This window comes from Lissotriton vulgaris, unplaced genomic scaffold (genome assembly GCF_964263255.1).
Source record: "Lissotriton vulgaris unplaced genomic scaffold, aLisVul1.2 SCAFFOLD_2862, whole genome shotgun sequence".
Taxonomy (NCBI): domain Eukaryota; kingdom Metazoa; phylum Chordata; class Amphibia; order Caudata; family Salamandridae; genus Lissotriton; species Lissotriton vulgaris.
In genome coordinates, this window is record NW_028246378.1 from 55,502 (window position 1) to 62,056 (window position 6,555).

The following is a 6,555-nucleotide window of genomic DNA, read 5'->3' on the forward strand; positions in this document are numbered from 1 at the left end:
ATAGGGAGGAAGAAAGAATAAACCCTTCTACCACTCCCAAAGAGAAAAGGGAAGGCGGGGAGGAGCCCACCCAACATCGAATCTCCTGGACCCTCCAGCCCCATGCAACCCCTACGCCGTGCAGAGCAATAAATTCCGTAGGCATACAATAAAAAAAAAAGGGGGGGGGGGGAAAGGAGTAATCACAGCCAGGTTACCGGGTCAGCACATGAAAGACCACCCCCACAGTGAAGTATACAACAGGACGTGCCCGCCCCCACCCCCCATTAGGAATTGCCACAATTAACAACAAAATATCCGATGAGGGCCAAGTACTGAGTCTCCCGTGCTCCCCGGCCACTGAATACCCCCACCCTTCACAGAACGATGAAAACAGGATCTTCATGAACTAAAGAAAATAAGGAGAGATATTCCACAGCGCAACAGCGCACGTTGAGGAAGCGTCCCAACCCGGGTCCCCACTCCGCCCTCAGTCACAGTACACAGGAGAGGACCTCCCTAACCCTGGCCGGATCTCAATCGTCCCCCTGAGCATGGCCTCGAAGATGGTCCCGCCCCCGCATGGACAAAGGGGTAAGATGGCCGCCCTCGACAAGACAAAGTTCCCCAAGCACAAAATAGACCCCGCCTGTCCCATACATTGATGGCAAACCATAAACAAACCGTTCCAATGTCAGCCTGGGGTAGCAAAAAATAACACAGTGAGTGCGCACCATGCGTGACATTCATAGTCAACGAAAACAGTTGCAGTGCCAGCGGAGCCTTGAACAAACACAGCGATACAGTATCCGACTGCGTTAACTGTGGCAGGATGGGAAACAGTGTAGCCTCCACAGGAGAAGCTGACGACGGGCCATTGGAGTAAGCACTGTGGGAAAGCTGCTCCATTGTATAGTTCCGCGGAAACAATGTGTCGCTGTCGATGCAGAGGGGGGGCTGATCGGTGCAACAAGAAGAGCCACCATCCAGAACACTCCCCGATCCAATAGCAACTTCATCCAACTTTGCCCCAAGCGCTTGGAAACACTTGCGCCAGTCCGCCCTCAAGTCGGAAATTGCGGCAAGAACGGAGGCATAGGTTAAAGCAGGCTGGTGTTCCATTGTATCTACATTCCTGGGTGCACCAAAATGTTCCACATTTCTCTCGAGACTGTGTGGGGCAGTCCAGTCGGGAGCCGAGATGCCGTCCGCCAGTTCTGTAGAGGGAGCAGCCGCCATGTTAGGCACCCTAATGAGCTCACCAGTCCCCTTGGCGAATCCCTCACCGGACAGTGTAAATGCGTCCTCAGCAGAACGCGGGCCAGCCACCGGCAAGTGACGACACACAAGAGTCCCCCTCGCGCAGGCACCAACAGGGAGAAGCACAAAAGCAAACCAAAGCGGCCAGGTCCGTGCCGGCCAGGAAAGGAGAAGCTCGACTCACCTCGACACCGCACTGAGGGGGGACGTCAATCTAGACCCACAATCGGTCTAAGCACACTGTCCAGTGGAGGGGGGCCAATGCAGGCGCCGTCACAGCCACCAGGCCGGCGGGGAAGAGATAACAGAGTTGCTCCGCCGTCGACCCTCAGGGGATCAAGCCGTCCCCGGCAGAACAAAGCAACACTGGGTCCGGTCTCAGGGCTCGGTAATGGCGATCGCGTCAGCACCTCGATTTCGTCAGCTAGCGGGCAGGTAGGGACACCGGGGAAACACCCCCGGCAACAGCGCGTTTCTCTCGTTCTCCCGCAGTAGCGCCGTGTCAGGATTAAGATCAGGATAGTGGCGCAGGAATCACAGGCTCGGGGAGCCGGGCGACTACACGTCCGTCTCCGCCGCCATCTTGGCTCCTCCCCCGCCAATACGGGTTTTAATTTTACGGCATGTCATCCCAATGTAGGTTTTATTACAAGGACAATTTGCCATGTAAATCACGTGGGTAGAATTGCAGTTCGTGTGTTGACGCTGAGTCCATGTGAAATTTTCTGAAAGTTGTAGTTGTTTTGAATGGGTTGTGTACTTGCAAGCTGCACAGTTTCCACATGGATAGTGACCTGTAACTGGGGCCATCGTGATGTCTCTTGTTGGATTCTCTTGTTGTTTTTTCTTTGGTCGCGTATGTACCAAAGTATCCCGCAGATTTTTAGTTCTTTTATTTGCAAATCGGGGTTTAGGCCAATTGAATTTGCCAGTCATCAGGATTTTCCAGTTTTTATTTACCAATTTCTGCATTTCGTAGGTAGCTGGACCAAAGGTTGTTACACAAGTGACTAGATCTGTCGGGGGTTCCTTAGGATGAATCTGCAATAAACCCGCTCTAGGTTGGTTGTTGGCGCGTTTCATACATTTGTGGATGGTGGTCTGGGTGTAGTCACGTGCTTTAAGTTTCTGACTGAGTGCCAGAGCCTGCTCTTTGTAATCCTCTTTTTTTGTACAGTTGTGTTTGATTCTTAGGAATTGACTGTATGGTAAGTTGTCTTTTAAAGGTTTGGGGTGAAAACTTTTGTAGGAAAGTACACTTTTTTTTGCAGTGGGTTTTGTGTACGTTTTTGTTTGAAGGGTATTGTTCTCCACAAAAATCGTTAGGTTCAGAAAGTCAATGGTAGAGTCATTTGCTGTGTAAGTGAATTTCAGCCACGGATCACGTTCATTTAGCCATTTGATGAAGAGTTTGAGGTCATTTTTAATGTCCCATATGAGAAAAATATCATCTATATATCTCTTCCAGTATAATATACTGGAAGAGTATGGGTTGGAATTGTTGAGTACATGTTGGTTCTCAAATTGACTCACATATAATCCCGCCACCGAAGGGGCAAAGGCACTGCCCATGGAAGTGCCATGGTTCTGTAGAAAAAGCACTCCATCATATTAAAAAAAAATTCTTTGAGCGCTAATTGGCAGCATTGTAAGATGAAGTGTCTAGGGGTTTGGAAACTCCAATTTTCTTGAAATAGTACATCTTCCAGCATCTGAAGAGTGTCGTCTTGCGGGAGACTTGTATATAATGCTTCCACGTCAAGGCCCACCATCAACATGGAACTCGGGTCAAAGCACGTCTTATGGTATTCAATGATAACTGCCACAACTACAATGTAGGGGCGGAGGAAAGATATATACCGCTATTTCCACTAAAACATTGTGTTTTTGAAAACACCATAAATCTATCCAAAAGTTGAGATTTATTACAAGTATCTATTTCACATCTGATAACCTCCATACTTACCCAGGGGAAGCAAGTGGACACTTATTCCTCCTCCCTACCTTGATTTCTTATCATATTAAGCAGCGTGCAGCTGCGGGAGATTATTATAATCTAAAAAGAAGACATTGATCTTCAATCACAGCGGAGTAGGACAATGGAAGGCAACACTGGACTGAGTTTCGATGAGAATGACATAGAAGAAATACTATCAGCACAGCCACTTCTACAGAATTCAGAACTCACAGAAGCATTGGCCCAAACAGATAACTGGGATTCACTCTCAGAAAAGAAAAGGGAACAAATACGAACTGCCATCCATGGCATTATTATGACAGAATATTTGCGACACAAGACTGCACCAAGGGGTCTGTGGGTTAACAACGCACCAAGAATTTTCTTACATGACCTGGCATTTCGCAGAGATTGGTCTTCCATTTCATGGAAGTGCACCTTAGATTATCTTGTGCTGATCATCATAACAGCTAAAAGACTGTCAGAAGCACTACTACAAGAAATTCAAATATTGGAAACTGAACTTAAAAAAGGCATCAACCCGCAAACACACAAGAAGAAATTAGAAGAACTAAATAAAGAGATGGATGAAACAAAGGAATTTTTGATGCAGAGTAAATTAGAAAAACTTGGCAAGGATCTCAAGAAGTTCAGCCAAGAGAAAATGCATCCATACTCAAAAGAAGAGTACAACACCAATGATGTAGGTTCAGATAACGAATCTCTAGGCAGAACATCTTCAAATAATTCAGTTAGCAGTTCTGAAGACTATAATCCCAAAAGAGGAGGGTTTTCTAATCGACACTATCGCCCCAGACGGGGAAATAGGTGGCAAAGACCATATTACCCCAATATGAATATACCCTTCTTCCCACCTTACATGCCATAATATGGCGGCTGGATGACACCATACAACTACGGAATGCAACAAATGCAACAAATGCCCCCAATGGAAAATCAGCAACCAATGGAACATCAAAACCAGCTACAACAACCACCACAGCCTTTTTTAGGCCGGGGCCAGAACCAACAAAGAGGAAGAAAAAAGACTCTGGCATGGCAAGATCAACAAAGAAACATATTGACCAGGAGTATGGCAACAGCTCAACCGAGCACCAGCAAGAACAACAAACACTAATAGTTAACCTTGCTGAGATTGAACTGACAGACGACCAAACTAGAGTTCTTAACAAAGGCCTAGGGTTCGTTCCGACCCCTTCTTTTGATCCATTTAAACTTAAATGTGAATTAGCAGAATTCTGCCGTGTCCTAAAACTGAAAGCTTTCTTTGCAGGTACTCCACCACCACCTTCTGAAGGAGACACTAACTTAAAAAGGAAATCCACCTTCAACCCACCCTCTGGGAGTGTCCCGCCTGAAATTCTCACTTTCGAGCAAGCAATACTTAAAGGCATAGATGCCATGGAACAAAAGATGAAGACCCCCTTCCAAAATTTGAGCAACAACGAACGAAAAGCACTCAAAAGTTTGGAAGAAAACGAGGACATAGTGATCAAACCCGCAGATAAGGGGGGAGGTCTTGTTATCCTTAGCAAAGAAGGGTATAATCAACAATGTTTAACCCTCCTCTCAGATACAAAATTCTATACCAAGATTACAGAAGACCCCACTGAGAGACTCCACAATACCATCTCTATGATAATGTTTGAAGCTGAAACCATGGATGGATATCTGGAAAAGAGGCTGACTATCTTGTGGCAAAAGATGCAAAGACACCGTATTTTTATTCACTTCCTAAAATACATAAGAACAAAAACCCTCCACCAGGAAGACCAATTGTGGCTGGTATAGGTTCCTTATTGGAACCTTTGTCAAAATTTGCCGACGAATATTTGAAGCCTCTAGTTCAAAAAACACCCACCTACTTAAAAGATACAAGAGACTTGCTTCTACAGATTTCTGATATTCAATTTGACCCGAGTTCCATGTTGATGGTGGGCCTTGATGTGGAAGCATTATATACAAGTCTCCCGCAAGACGACACTCTTCAGATGCTGGAAGATGTACTATTTCAAGAAAATTGGAGTTTCCAAACCCCTAGACACTTCATCTTACAATGCTGCCAATTAGCGCTCAAAGAAATTTTTTTTTAATATGATGGAGTGCTTTTTCTACAGAACCATGGCACTTCCATGGGCAGTGCCTTTGCCCCTTCGGTGGCGGGATTATATGTGAGTCAATTTGAGAACCAACATGTACTCAACAATTCCAACCCATACTCTTCCAGTATATTATACTGGAAGAGATATATGGATGAAATTTTTCTCATATGGGACATTAAAAATGACCTCAAACTCTTCATCGAATAGCTAAATGAACGTGATCCGTGGCTGAAATTCACTTACACAGCAAATGACTCTACCATTGACTTTCTGGATCTAACGATTTTTGTGGAGAACAATACCCTTCAAACAAAAACGTACACCAAACCCACTGCAAAAAACAGTTTACTTTCCTACAAAAGTTTTCACCCCAAACCTTTAAAAGACAACTTACCATACAGTCAATTCCTAAGAATCAAACGAAACTGTACAAAAAAAGAGGATTACAAAGAGCAGGCTCTGGCACTCAGTCAGAAACTTAAAGCACGTGACTACACCCAGACCACCATCCACAAATGTATGAAACGCGCCAACAACCAACCTAGAGCGTGTTTATTGCAGATTCATCCTAAGGAACCCCCAACAGATCTAGTCACTTGTGTAACAAGCTTTGGTCCAGCTACCTACGAAATGCAGAAATTGGTAAATAAAAACTGGAAAATCCTGATGACTGGCAAATTCAATTGGCCTAAACCCCGATTTGCAAATAAAAGAACTAAAAATCTGCGGGATACTTTGGTACATACGCGACCAAAGAAAAAACAACAAGAGAATCCAACAAGAGACATCACGATGGCCCCAGTTACAGGTCACTATCCATGTGGAAACTGTGCAGCTTGCAAGTACACAACCCATTCAAAACAACTACAACTTTCAGAAAATTTCACATGGACTCAGCGTCAACACACGAACTGCAATTCTACCCACGTGATTTACATGGCAAAATGTCCTTGTAATAAAACCTACATTGGGATGACATGCCGTAAAATTAAAACCCGTATTGGCGAACACAGAAGCAACATCAGGCTCAAAAAATCGACCACGAAACTTTGTGCCCATTTCATTGAAGCAGGACACACTTGTGATGACATACGCTGAACTGTGATCGAAATGCTCACAGACAAAACAAATAATGCTGAGAAAAAACTGTATGGAAAGGAACAGCGGTGGGTAAACCGCCTCAGCACTCATGTCTGGGGACTGAATGACAATATACCCTGGCACCATTTCGCCACA